A 16,158-nucleotide genomic window follows, 5' to 3' on the forward strand; every position below is an offset into this window, starting at 1 on the left:
AAACCAGATACTCTAAAATCAGTTGGAAAAAAAAGTGGGGAACAGCCTAGAACTCATTGGCACAGGAGACAACTTCCTGAACAGAACACCAACAGCACAGGCTCTAAGAGCAACAATCAATAAATGGGACCTCATGAAACTGAAAAGCTTCTGTAAAGCAAAGGACACCTTCATCAAAACAAAACGACTGCCTACAGATTGGGAAAAAATCTTCACTAACCCTTTATCTGACAGAGGACTAATATCCAGTATATACAAAGCTGAAAAGCAGCAAACCAAGTAATCCAATTAAAAAATGGGGAACAGAGTTAAACAGAATTCTCGACAGAGGAATATCAAATGGCAGAGAAACACTTAACAAAATGCTCATCCTCATTAGCCATCAGGGAAATGCAAATCAAAACGACCCTGAGATATCACCTTACACCATCAGAATGGCCAAGATGAAAAACTCAAGCGACAATACATGCTGGAGAGGTTGTGGAGAAAGGGGAACCCTCCTCCACTGCTGGTGGGAATGTAAACTGGTATATTTAACTCTTGTCACCCATCAAGAATGGATATAAATCCAAATGGAACAGGATTTTTACTTGGAGAGCTTTACAGCTCCTCCTTGTTTAAACTTTATTTTGTTATAAACTTTTATATCAAATGACATTTCCAGCACAATCTGCTATTAAAATGGACAAAAAGACAAGTTATTGAGTCCACAGGAAGAAAAAGCCATTAAACCTTGAAGCAATCCCTTTTCATCAATCCTTCATCATCTCCACTATCATCTTTCACACCCTGTCTACCCCTGTCACATACATACCCAAACAATCATATGTGTGTCAGTAACATATATGTGTCATTTTGAAAAAAGACACTTTGAGGTGCCACACACACCCATATTTGGGATTAAAATGTACATTTCCTCAGAGTTTACAGGTTTTTGTAGTTGAAGACTGTTATGTAAGTCAATTTCCTAAATTTGCTCACACCTGAAAAGAGATGCCTCATTCTAAATCACATCCCCTTTGCTAGAATAGCCTTTATTCAATGGCTACATGGAAAATACTGAGGGTAAATTGTAGGAGAAAGATTACAGCCCCTTACTTTAATATGAGACCACTCTGCCTAGACATTTCAGATCCCAATTTTTATTTCAGTTTGTGTGAGGATTTTCAATGGATGTAACAAGTATTACTTCTTCCTGAATCTCCTTAAAGTATTGATCCTGAGAATGGTCAACAGTAAAATCTCTGCATGCAATTCTGTAGTCCAGAGCTTAAATTTCAGCAAACACCAGCTTTGACAAGAAATACACGTCTATTTTTTTTTCTTTTTTCATGAAATTTGGGAACATATCTTCCCACTTCCTTCCTTCCTTTTCACCTCCTCCTTCTCTACTACCTCTTCCTCTTTCCTTCCTTTTCTTCCCCTTTCTATTTATTTTGTTACAAAGACTTCCTTGAATATAATATTTAAGTAAAATAACATGTATTAAACATACATATTTTAGTGCATTTTTTTAACTTTGTAGTACAACTTTATTTTTTTTTAATTTTTCATCAATTACACTTTATTCATTCTGCATCCCCCCATAAGCCCCTTCCTCCTCCCCTCCCAATCCCACCCTTCCTCCTCCCTCTGCTTGCATGCCACTCCCCAAGTCCACTAATAGGGGAGGTTCTCCTCTCCTTTCTGATCTTAGTCTGTCAGTTCACATCAAAAGTGGCTGCATTGTCCTCTACTATGGCCTGGTAAGGCTGCTCCCCCACAGAGGGAGGTGATCAAAGAGCAGGCCAATCAGATTATGTCAGAGGCAGTCCCTCTTCACATTACTATGTAACCCAATTGGACTCTGAACTGCCCTGGACTACATCTGTACAGGGGTTCTGGGTTATCTCCATGAATAGTCCTTGGTTGGAGTATGAGTCTCTGGGAAGTTCCCTGTGTTCAAATTTTCTTGTTCTGTTGCTCTCCTTGTGGAGACCGTGTCCTCTCCAGCTCTTACTATTTCCCAGTTCTTACCTAAAATTCCATTCACTCTGCCCAACAGTTGCCCATCAGGCTCAGCATCTGCTTTGATAGTCTGAAGGGCAGAGGCTTTCAGAGGCCCTCTGTGGTAGGTTCCTAGGTTGTTTCCTGTTTTCTTCTTCTTCTGATGTCCATCCTCTTTGCCTTTCCGGATGGGGATTGGACATTTTAGTTAGGGTCCTCTCTCTTGCTTAGTTTCTTTAGATGCACAGGTTTTAGTGGGTTTGTCCTATACGAACAGAGCTAAACAGAGAATTCTCTGTAGAGGAATACCGAATGTCAGAGAAGCACTTAAAGAAATGCTCAACCTCACTAGCCATTAGGGAAATGCAAATCAAAACAACCCTGAGATTTCACCTTACACCCATGAGAATGGCCAAGATCAAAAACTCAAGTGACAACACATGCGGGAGAGGTTGTGGAGAAAGGGGAACCCTTCTCCACTGCTGGTGGGAATGTAAACTTGTACAACCACTCTGGAAATCAATCTGGCTCTTTCTCAGACAACTAGGAATAGCGCTTCCTCAAGATCCAGCCATACCACTACTGGGCATATATCCAAAAGAGGCTCAAGTACACAAAAAGGACATTTGTTCAACCATGTTTGTAGCAGCTTTATTTGTAATAGCCAGAAGCTGGAAACAACCCAGATGCCCCTCAACTGAAGAATGGATGCAGAAATTGTGGTACATCTACACAATGGAATATTACTCAGCAATGAAAAATAAGGAAATCATGAAATTTGCAGGTAAATGGTGGGATCTGGAAAGGATCACCCTGAGTGAGTTGTCCCAGAAGCAAAAAGACACACATGGTATATACTCACTCATATAGACATACAACATAGGACAAAACCCACTAAAACCTGTGCATCTTTAGTGCATTTTTTAAACCAAACAACAAAAATGTTAAGTTTAACTTGTTCAAACCAATGCTTAAAAACAAAGACATGTGAAATAAATAAGAAACAATATTTTTTCCTCTTTGGATTCACAATAAATTCCTCTTTTGATCATCCTGAGTGAGCTATCCCAGAAGCAGAAAGACACACACAGTATATATTCAGTCATATAAACATATAATATAGGATAAACCTACTAAAATCTGTACACCTAAAGAAACTAATCAAGAGGGAGGACCCGGGTAAGATGATCAATCCCTATCCAGAAAGGCAAAGAGGATGGACATCAGAAGAAGGAGAAAACAGGGAACAAGTCAGGAGCCTGCCACAAAGGGCCTCTGAAAGGCTCTGTCCTGCAGACTATCAACGCAGATTCTGGGACTTATGGCCAACCTTTGGGCAGAGTGCAGGGAATCTTATGAAAGAAGTGGGAAACAGTAAGATCTGGACAGGACAGGAACTTCAGAAGGAGAGCAACAGAACCAAAAAATCTGAGCACAGGCGTTTTTCCTGAGACTGATACTCCAACCAAGGACCATGCATGGAGATAACCTAGGACCCCTGCCCAGAAGTAGCCCATGGCAGTTCAGTGTCCAAGTGGGTTCCATAGTAATAGGAACAGGGACTGTCTCTGACATAAACTGATTGGCCTGCTCTTTGATCACCTCCCCCTAAGTGGGGAGCAGCCTTACCAGGCCACAAAGGAAGACAATGCGGCCACTCCTGATGAGATCTAATAGAATAGGATCAGAAGGAAGGAAAAGAAGACCTCCCCTATCAGTGGACTTGAGAGAGGCATGAGTGCAGATGGGAGAAGAAGGGAGGGATAGGTAAGGGAGGAGGGAGGGAACCACAGGGGTATACAAAGTGAATAAAGTGTAATTCATAAAGAATTTAAAAAATTATAAAAAATTCCTCTTTTGCAGTTCAATACTTTGGATTAGAATCATAATTCCAAAAGTCCATGTTTTACTTTTTTAGAAGCAAATTTACACTTTCTGGACACTGAAAAAAATTATATTTTGGAAAACATTTTTCATAATGCATTTGTACTAGTAGTTTCTGTTCCGTTTATTTAATAGGTCTCTTTCATATGAAATGATTTGAAATATATATTGTACTAAAACTCAAGTACTTGACTAAGCTTGAAATGGGTCCTGAGCAAAAAATATGACATCAGAGGGTGAACCTTTGCCCTGAGGGTCCTGTGTGTGCATTTCTAACCACAGGAGATCATGCTGACTGCTGAATAATTTACCCTAAAACAAAGCAAGAATCATCTTTCTACCTATTACCCATGTTCTGTTTAACTGAAATAACAATCCAGCAGCAGACTGGTTAAATTTCATCTGCTATTCTGGTTTATATCAAGTAATTTGGTGGTTCTGATGGACCAGTAGGCTAAGCAAAGAGTATTTCATCTTTCAGTTTGTTATCATTAGCTATTTAGATAAGATCAAAACCTACTTCATGGACATCCAATCCTCTTTCACGGCAGGACATGGTGGTACACAACTGTTATCTCAATATTCAATATGCTAAGGCAGAATCATCACAAGCTAAGCAGCTCCTCAGTTACGCAGTAATTTCTAGGACAGTCTGGGCTATATACCAAGCTTCTGACTCAAAACATGCAAAAATATAGAGTATAAATGTTCAATTAAAGCATAGTGCTCAAAGATAGGACCTACATAGTTGTCACTATAATAAGGAACTATGTTCTTAAATGATTTCACTTTAACCTCATCAGTAACTACTATATTCACAAGTAGCAAAAATAGGAGACTCCTATGAAAAACGTAACTTTCACACCAATAAGGAATTACCTTGTTAAATGATTGCTCTATAATCTCATTAGAAATTTCTGTATTCACAGATACCTGAAGTAAGACAGTCCTGTAACAGAAACCATGAAAATAGGTTTGATTACTTTAATGTTAAAAAATCTGATGGAAACAAAAGAAACAAATAAGTGGGATCTTGTTTAGAGATTAATTCAGTAGCAAAACATTTAGCAACAATATTAGTGACCCAAAATATCTACTACTTTCCAAAGCTAAATAGATAATGATACAACAACAAAAAAATAAAAATAAAAAATAAAAAAACTATGGAATATATACTGCTAAACCTATGCTCTGGAATGAGTATTTCCCATGAGGATCCATGATGGAATATTTGTTCCACATTGTGAAGAGTCACAAAGTGTGGAAAATTACTAAGACTACAATGTTTAGAAAGTATTCCTCTGAGAAGAGATTGAGTAGATAAGGTCATCAGGGAAAAATACAAAACTGAAAATTAATGGCATTTTTAGATGGAAAGAGTCCAAAAGAAACACACAAGTGTGTTTTCTGACTTTGCAATATGATGCACTGTGACTGGGAAATCTACCAGCAAGAAAATCATCTCTATAGAAGGAACTTTGTGAGAATGTGAGTCAATTTTTTTTTTCTTGGTCTGTGAAGGTAAAAGCCTGTTCTACAAAATGCACTCCAGGAAAGGCAGGGCAAAACAAAGAGAAACACTGTCTAAAAAACAACAAGAGCAACAACACAAAAAGTGTTTAAATATAGTGCTGGAGGTGATGATTTATTGGTTTGTTTTTTAAAAGATGTTATATTAAAGTATTTTAGAAAAGAAAAAGGATCTGATTTCTAAGAAAGGTATGTACAAAAACAAATCTTAAACTGTAAGGCCTTACACACTGGAAATGCTATTTCTTTGCATAACACAAATGATAAGGTTACCAAACAGGCATAAAAACAAAATGACACTCTCAATGTCACTAGAAAAGAGGCTTAATCCTCATTCAGAAAGGCAAACAGGATAGATATCAGAAGTAGAAGACAGAGAACAGGATAAGAGCCTTCCATGGCTAGGAATTGAGTAGGGCTTCTGAAAGATTACCCAACAGGGTATCGAAGCAGATGGTGAGACTCACAGCCAAACTTTGGGGAGGGTGCAGGGAATTTTATGAAAGAAAGGAGAGATAGAAAGACCTAGAGGGGACAAGAGCTCCACAAGGAACCAACAAAGCAAAAACATCTGGGCTCAGGAAGTACTGCAGTGACTGATGAATCAAGCAAGGACCATGCATGGAGACAACCTAGACCTCCCGCTCAGATGTAACCCATGGGCTGCTAAGTCTTCATGGAGGTTCCTTAATAAGGGAAGCAGGGGCAGTTGGTGCTTCCCTTGAACTCAGTTGTCTTCTCTTTGATCACCTCCCCTAGCGAAGTGGCCTTACTAAGCAACAGAGAAAAAGGATACAGACAGTCCTAATGAGACCTTATAGGTTAGGGTCAGATAGTAGGTGAGGAGGACATCCCCTACCAGTGGACTAGAAGATAGACATTGGGGGGAGCTAAGAAGGAGTGAGAGTGGGATTGGGTGGAGATGAGGAAGGGGTTATAGCCAGCATACAAAGTGAGTAAATTGTAATAAATAATAATAATAAAGAAAAAATTTTAAAGGGTGAAAAATATAGGGATGTAAAAAGGATCTAGAAGAAATCTTGACATCTAATCTGAAACACGAAACTAACTATACACAAAAAGATTTCTAAACATGGAGATTTCTTGGACTGTTAAACCCTAGCCATAAACTATTTCTATAGGCTACTAAACATCAACTTTATTTATCTTCCCTTTCAATGATTGACATCAAAGGTTATGTAACCCACAAGGAGAGCCTATCCTTGGGATTACCTAGGTAGAAGGAAGTTGCCTTTCAGCACTCATTTATTTCACACACTGCTGTTAGAGGTGTTTGTCAAATGCTAATTACTGGTCTTCAAGATCTGGTTACTGTCTGCTGGATACACCCATCATTGTTGCTGTAAACCTGCATAAAACATTATACGTGATTGATTCATTAAATGGCCTATACCTGGGAATGGCAGAATGGGGCAGGCATGGCTATGGTTCCTGGGCTTGAAGAGGACAGGGAGAATAACAGGACAGGAAGAGAGGAAGAAGGAGGAAGGTGTGATGGATTAATGAGAAAAAAAATCACATGGGGCTGAGAGAAAGGATTCCAATAAGTGCATGAAAGGGCCCAGATGAAGAATAAGAACAAATATTAATGAGATTATGGATGGTAGATAGGATGATTAAGGAGTATGGCATTGGATGGGGGCTGGAAGATGGATGGTGAAGTGATTCAAACAGTGTGGGTAGGAATATCTGCCCAGCCCAAGGAAATAAGGCAGTTATAAATCTAACAGGTGTATGTCTTATTATTTGTTATAGTGGGTTAAATAAATACTGCTATGATGATCTTAGAGCTAATAATAAACATTTTATAGCCCAACACTCCGTATTTAATTATTTACTACAACACATTGCTAAGGGAAATAATTAACAGGAAACAACCCCACAGAAGACAAGTATGTAAGACACAGAAATAAATGAAAATACAAGCTCTCTCAGAGTACCTACTCTAATCAACAAACTGTCCATTCCATGTGCAGGGTACTGTTTTTTCTTTGTTTGCTTGTTTTGTTTTGCTTAATTTTGGCGTTTGGTTTTTGGTTTTGGTTCTTTTCTTTTCGTTTTTGTTTTTCTTTTTCATCTTCTTTTTTTTTTCTTTTTTTTTTTTTTTCTTTGGACAGGGCTTTTCAGTGTAGCCTTGGATGTCCTGGAACTTCATTCTGTTTACTGGGCTGGCCTCGAACTCAAGAGAGACACCTGCTTGTGCCTCCTGAGTGCTGGAATTCAAGGTGTGCCCCAGTCCCACCCTCTATGAAACATTCTTAGGAAGGTTTCAAAATTATCAAATTCCACTGTTCAGTGCCTCTCATTATTCCTCTTTCTTAATGAGAATGCTATAAACAATGGATTTTCTTAAATTTAGATATGTTAGTAGCTTATGATAACATACAATCACCTCTCACTCACGGGTTTGCACATCAGCTATTGCTGAGTGAGTTGAGTTTAACTATTAGGTATATTCTGGTCACACATTTTCAATTTGGGGACCTCTGGTGATGAAACAGCAGCTATAAGAACAATGTTCTCATTCAAGTTCAGGAAGAAAGAACTCAAATAAAGTCAATGCTATAAAAGCACTTTTAAAGCTTCAACTAGAGCAATAAATAAGTTATATCTGTTCATGTTTCATTAGTCAAAAGAAGGCACATGACTAAAATCAAAACCAAAATGGGCAAAATAGACCTTGTCAGTAGTAAATACTGTTAAGAAAAGAATAAACTGAGAACAGTTAGTAAAATCTACCACTGGAATAGTTACTGAAGTTATCTAGGCCTATTTCTATCTACCAGTATGTATTGGGCTGTATGAACATGGATTTAAACAAAAAGGTTAGCTTACATATCCAGAGAATTTAAACTTTGACCTAGAACCCTACACAAATGGGACTCATGGATGTAGCTTTAAGAAGTGAGCAAGTATCACTTATGAGCAAAAGATAAATGAACCCATTTGAAAACTAAGAGAGAGAACTTTGGCAGAGACAATACTGTATATCACAGTGAATGATTCACCCTGGCATTTAGGCACTCTTGTCATATTTTAAGATATGTAAATGAGTTGTAACTTCAATTGTAAGCCTCCAATTGTAAGCCTTGTGGATTCCTCTAGTCAATCAAATTCTACAGTCCAAAATCATATTCTAGGCCTGCTTTAATTTAGTATACTCTGGACCTAATATATGTACCAAGTTACATGTCCTTCTTTTCTGAGTATTTTTATTATCATTTATTGTATATTCAACACTCAGTTGTACTTTAATACTTTAATCTTCCCTCAATTATAACTTTTAGTTAACATATGCTATTACAACCTCCATAATCTACACACACTACAGAATAAAATTTAGATATATTTGGGTTTGTTTTTAACTCAGTTAGTGCTCTTCACAGATCATCTGGAGCTATTTCAAAGTTCCCTTACTCTTATCCCTAACACTTCAACTACTGAAGTCTCCACTAGTCATGATGGATAGAATGTAGAATGCAATGGACTATGCAATGACTTATAATCTTCTGCTTAAAAATGACAGTATGTATCTGTTCATGTCACTGGCCAAAACACAGAGCAGGTTAAGCTGGAGTATATGACCCTCAGTGAAAAAGAGAAATTTCAATTAGTGAATACTAAATATCCAATGAAATATAAGCTTCCATTTTACAAATATTGTCTCTATTCTCATATAAGAATATTTTAGACCCTTTCTAAAAGAATAAAAGCGTAACTATCATTTTAGAAATGCTTCAAACAACGTCAGTGGTTTAAACCCTGTAGTGATTTGGGTCCACCTCTACACTGAAAATTTATAATCCCAAAGGATCATGGTTAAGACAACTGCAATACACTTCAATATACATACATAAATACACACACACAGCCCACACCTGTTTGTCTATATCCCCCATTTTTATTCATTATTAGCCAGATAGAGCCAAGTAATTGTGGTAATGATACTTGCTTTTTTGCCCAATGCTGGAATGCTAGTAAATTTAGGTATGCCCTGGTTACTTGCATGCCTCACTGGGTGCCTGTGCCCATTGATGCCCCTCACGCTATGACTCTCTTCAGACAGAAAAGGGATCTTGGAACTACAGCCACCATTGTTACTACCATCTCATTGACAGCTGTTGGAGCTACCACCAGGGCATTAGCCATGAGTCATACTGTGCAGACTGCTCAGACCCTGAATAATCATTTAGCCAATGTAGCTCATGCCTTAGTTGTACATAAAGGAATTAATGCTCAACTAAAAGGAAGCTTGATGGTGTTCAATCAGAGGATTGACCTCTTGCAGGAGCAAATTGATACCCTATGGCAAATCGCTCAACCTGGCTGTCAATGAAAGTATGCTGGACTTTGTGTCACTAGCATACAACATGAGAATTTTTCCTGTGCTGCAAATCTGTCTAAACAATTGTCGAGCTATATTTTAGGTAATTGGACTGGAGAATTCGATACTACGATGGAGCAGCTGAGAGTGGCCATTGTCACAGTAAATTCTACCAGAGTGGACACAGGACTAGCCACAGGATTATCAACATGGATTGCTGCAGCCATGAATCATCTGAAGGAATGGGCGGGCATGGGAGCGTTAGCAGGCCTTCTGGTGTTGGTCTCCTTGGTTTGCCTGTGGTATATATGCAAGATTAGAGTCTCACAACAGTGTGATGCAGCCATGATCATTCAGGCCTTTACAGCCATTGAAGCAGGACATTCTCCCCAAGCATGGTTGGATACCATAAAAAGCTAAAATGATACGCTCAGGATGCGAGGCTAAGCACTGCACTCAGGGTCAGCCGCTTTGGACCCAGAGAAGAGCATGTCTGATTGCATGCGGGTTGATGCCCCAGGTCCCGCCTCTGAGAAAAAGGTATCGGACAGGTCTGATGCTCTTTGGGTGGATCACACCTAAATGAACATCTGTACAAAGTCCCAATTTATTTCTAATATCAGAGATCAGACCTCTACTCTTGCCTGATGCGTCTAAAACAAAAAGGGGGAACTGTAGAGAGCTGCGGAATGCTATGCCTTAAAGATGGAGCTGGTTTCCGCCTTCCACCTTCCCGATGGTGAGTGCTCTCTGTCACGAACAGCTCCACATTTAGCTAAGGCCGAGGATCTGGCTTGCTTCCATGTATGTGGACCTATCTGCATTGCTCCTGTGGCACGCCTGGGTTGGCTACCCAGAGGCTATTTAAGCTGTGGGCTGGCTTTCCCCGGGGTCCGAGGAGGATTGTTCAATGTTCCTGAATAAACTGCATTGAAAAAAAAAATAATGAGATACACTCTGACACCAAAAAATGATAAAATCAAATTGGACATTTGAAGTATATGTTTGCAGAAGGTCTCATCCTAGACTTAAGATAAGCCCTGGTTTTCTTGATATTAAAATAACATCCTTGTCTTCTGCTTGGCAATCTTTGTCTTCACCAGGAGGCTCTTCCTTTTGAATTACATTTCTAGACCACACAAGAGATTGTTACTGGAAAACATCCTTTCCTATAAATCCAGCAATCTGCTTCCATTCCAAAGAAAGTTGCAATCTAATCATCAATTGAAGTCCTTATCACACTCAAACCAAGGCTTATGATGTGTCTGACAATACTTCTTTCTCTTTTTTTCTCAAATATTTAAATCAGATTTTATATATATACTCAGTTACATTATATGCCAATAACCATTTATATTCATCTTTTCTAGAGCCCTCATCTTTCTTTTCAAATTCTCTTTGAGTACACCAAATGTATAGTATTCTATGAAATCCATATCCTTAATTTCTTTATTTTGGGCCTTTTAATCCAAATTAAGTATGTCAAAACTTAGAAGACCTGTTATTCTGGTTAATTTACTCATATTTTTGAATAGTAAGTATGGGAATTACACCCTTAATCTGATGGCTTTTCTAAGACAGTATCTTAAAGTTTAAAATATTTCATCAATGTGAATAGATAATACTGTCTTGTGTGTTTGTGTGTGCACAAAACTGAGATTAAGTTAGCTTTATAGCTCAAAGACTTATTGACCTTATCAATGCCTACAATTTGCTTTCAATTCCTAGTTCATAATTTTGACACTCTCATTCAATTTTCACACATTTAAAGCCAGATAATTCTCTTATCTACCCTCAGGTCTTTTGTAATAATTTGATAAATGTTAAGTTAGCAATGCATAGAATTAATATTCCATTTTTCTACCTCTTTGCCTAAAACCATATGCTTATTTATGCATGATCTTCCTACCAGATGATTACAGATCATTGTTTAATTGATGGTTTCTATATCACTTGACATACCTCACCAACCCTGCAGCTTTACCCTTTTCCTTAATCCCCTGATAAAATGTTTACAAACCTATTTCCACATTGTAGTAATTTTTTTTATTGAGTCAGGATAAATTAAGTTAAACTGATCTTCTGACTTTTTTATGTCTCCCCAGAATATACTGAAATCTAATCTCTATTACTGAAGTGTTAAAAATGGAGACATCTGAAAAATAACTGCATCAGGGGGCAGACTATTTGAGACTGAATTGATTCCCATATAAAAGTGGCCAGGAGTGGCTTTTATCACCTTTCTATCATACAATAATCTGACATCAAAATGTTGCTTATGAAGAACAGATATCTCTAAATACCCAATCTGTTGACCCTTCGATCTTTGACTTAGCCACCAGAACACTGAGTGGTAGGATTTTTTATTTAATTATTTTTATTAATTACAGTTTATTCACTTTGTATCCACCCTGTACCTCCCTCCCTCCTCCCCTCCCAACCTCACCCTCCCTCTTCCCCACCTGTGTCTCTCTCCTAGTCCACTGATAAGGGTGGTCCTTCTCCACTTCCCTCTCATCCTAGTCTATCAGATATAATCAAGAGTGGCTGCATTGTCTTCTTCTGTGGCCTGGTAAGGCTGCTCTCCACTCAGGGGGAGGTGATCAGAGAGTAGGCCAATCAGTTCCTGTCAGAGACAGTCTCTGTCCACATTACTACGGAACCCACTTGAATACTGAACTGCCATAGGATACCTCTGTGCAGGAGTTCCAGGCCATCTCCATGAGTGGTCCTTGGCTGGATTATCAGTCTCAGAAAATACCCCTATGCCCAGACTTTTTGGATCTGTTGCTTTTCTTGTAGAGCTCCTGTCCTCTCCAGGTCTTACCATCTCCCACTTCTTGCATAAGATTTCCTGCACTCTTTCCAAAGTTTGGCTATGAGTCTCAGCATCTGCCTCCATACCCTGCAGGACAGAGGCTTTCAGAGGCCCTCTGTGGTCAGCTCCTGTCCTGTTCCCTGTTTTCTCCCTCCTCTGATGTCCATCCTCTTTCCGTTCTGAATGGTGATTGAGCATCTTAGCCAGAGTCCTTCTTCCTGATTAGCTTCCTTAGGTGTACAGATTTTAAAGTGCTAGGTCTTTTATTGCTTGTAAAATGTTAAGTCTGTGGTATTGTTATAGTAGCATAAATACTATCTTAAGAACATCTCCAGTTTTGTTGTTTAAAATAAAGTTTTTTTTTCCCTCATTCTCACTGTATTTCCTTTGGGTTTAGTAGGCTCACCAATTACTAGAATATTGCTGGTTGTTTTGTAAGAATATAAACAGAACATGCTTAATTAAAAGGCAAGTTTCAAAGCAGATGTAGCCAACCTTCATCCTTATAGATCACACATATTTCAGGATATCTATGAATGCAGCCTAACACTGCTGTCAATCACATCATAATGCAATGTCGAAAGACTGGACACCACTGTCTTAAGGATTTCCTTTATAAATTTCAGCCTTCATCGGTACAAATGACACAGCAATGTCTAAGTTCTCTAGTGTGGTAAAGCCTCTTAATAGAGGAAGAAAACAGATATTGATGAACACTATGGTACAGTCATTTCCCTTCATTTTTCCACTGTTTTCTCCATTGTTGGTAACATACAGATTAGAAATATTAATCCTTTGGCTCATACTTTCTCCTATATTGCCTTGTAACTTTACTTAAGACAAATTATAATGAGTCCTTTCCATTTAAAAATTTAATTTTGACATAAAAAGTATGTCAGATTATTCTTTCCATCTTTTCTTATTTCATTTTATCCTACAGCTTCTGAATTTCAGATATTCCTTGGGAAACAAAGACATAATGTAAGGATTAAGTAAGACTTATTCATCATTTCTTGCCTATCATTTTATATCTTTACGGCTTTGAATCTTCAACTGCAACTTTCATCTTTATATATGGTGTCATCACGTCTTTATCCTAATTAGTAATTTGAAAATACACTATATCAATTCTATTTTTTTGAAGAAACACCTCCCAAGACAATGTAGATGATAAAGAGATAGCAGGAAGGTAGGGTCCAGATAAGACACGTGCATCTAAATGCAGCATGTATTACTTTTATGACCATGGCAGCAGCTACTCTTCTTAATGTATAGTCATTTCAAACACAGAAGTGAGAAAGAGCTGCACTTTTGTAACGTTTCTTTCATGTGGTTACTTCTTTTTTCATTTTCAATTTATCAACATGGCATTTTTGTCATTTATAAATGAGTCAAACTATCTGATGTTATAAAAGCAGTCCTTCTTATTTTCTATATGCTATAATTAAATGCTTAATCTTCCATGTCAATGGCATTTTGGAGGAAAGTGAGGTTAAAATGTATATGCAATATTCTATGCTGTTCCCATAATTAATTTATTCTGAGACACTTCACTTGGTATATCTCAACCCCAAATGTGAGTATTATATCAATTATCTGTCACTAATTGTCTTTCATTTTCTTTCATAAAACACACATATAAATGTTTTTATGTATTATATGAATAGTGACAACACACTGTTACAGATTACCCTGAGTGAGCTATCCCAGAAGCATAGAGACACACACGGTGTTAGACATATAATATAGGATATTAGACATAATATAGGATAATCATACTAAAATCTGTACTCCTAAAGAAGCTAATCAAAAAGGAGGACCCTGGGTAAGATGATCAATCCTCATTGAGAAAGGCAAACTGGATGGACATCAGAAGAGGGGGAAAATACATGGAATAGGACAGGAGCCTACCACAGAAGAACTCTGAAAGACTCTACCCTGCAGGATATCAAAGCAATTCATAGCCAAACTTTGGACAGAGTGAAGGAAATCTTATGAAAGAAGGGGTAGATAAACGGACCTGGAAGGTACGGGAGCTCCACAAGGAGAGAAAAAAAAAAATCTGGGTACAGGAATTTCTGAGACTGATACTCCAACCAAGGTTCATTCATGGAGATAACCTAGGCCCTGCACAGATGTAGCAGGGACTGTCTCTGACATGAACTCAGGGGACTGCTCATTGATCTATCCCTGAGAGGGGTGCAGCAATACCGGGCCACAAAGAAAGACAATGCAGCCATTGGTGATGAGATCTGATAGACTAGGATAAGATGTAAAGAGAGGTTGATCTCCCAAATCACTGGACTGGGGGAGGGGCATGGATGGAAAGAGGGAGGGTGGGTGTGATTGGGAGGCGATGAGGGAGCAGGCTAAGGTTGAACAAACTGTAATTAATAAAAACTAAATAAATGTTTTTAAAAAGACATTACCTGATACTCTTAAATTATTTTTGATTTATAATAAATGGTATTCCCTTTTTGCATGAAGGGTTTGAGAAAATTTAAAAGATTCTGTGAAGTAGTAATGATGATAAAAACAATAAAAATGCACACATACAAAAATAAAATGATCTACAGAAATAAGAAAAAATGTTAAAAGCAGCAAGGGAATGAAGCCAAGTAACATATAAAGGCAGACCTATCAGAATCACACCAGACTTCTCAACAGAAACTATAAGAGCCAGGTGGCCGTGGACAGATGTCATGCAGACTCTAAGAGACAACAGATACCAACCCAGACTATTAAACCCAGCACATATCAATCAAAATAAATGGAGAAAACAAAATATTCCATGATAAACTAAACTTAAACAATATCTACACAGCAACCCAGCTTCTACAGAAGATACTAGAAAGAAAACTCCAATCAAATGAAATAAATTACATCCAAGAAACCACAGGATATAGATAACCTCAAAACAAAAAATTAAAAGAAAAGAATTGAAACATAGTAATACCACTAACTCCACAATAAAATGAACATTTATTGTTCACTGTTATCTATCAACACCAATGGACTCAACTCTCGAATAAAAAGACACAGACCAATAGACTGGTTTTGGAAACAATAGCAAACATTTTCTGTCTGTAAGAAACACACCTCTGCAACAGAGATGAACATTACCTCAGAATAAAGGGCCGGAAAAAAGTGTTTCAAGCAAACAGACTCAGAAAAGAAGCTGGAGTAACAAATTTAATATATACTAAAAAGGACCTTCAACAAAAATTAATCAAAAAAGATGAGGATGGGTACTTCATTCTCATCAAAGGAAAATTTCACCAGGAAAACATCAATATCCTGAACATTTATGTATGCACCAGATACAATAAAACCTGCATTTGTAAATGAAACATTATTAAAGCTTAAATCACAAATCAATCCCAATACCTTAATGGTGGGAGACTTAAACACTTCAGTCTCACCAGGGACAGATCAGAGAAGCAAAATAGGTAAATAATGATAGTTATAGAGGTCTTACATCAAATTGATTTAATAGATGTCTACAGAATTTTTCACTCAAACACAAAAGAGTATACACCTTCTTATCAGCACCTCATAGCACCTAAAACTGACCATATACTTAGGCACAAAGCAA

The sequence above is a fragment of the Meriones unguiculatus genome, chromosome X, assembly GCF_030254825.1.
Source record: "Meriones unguiculatus strain TT.TT164.6M chromosome X, Bangor_MerUng_6.1, whole genome shotgun sequence".
Lineage (NCBI taxonomy): Eukaryota > Metazoa > Chordata > Mammalia > Rodentia > Muridae > Meriones > Meriones unguiculatus.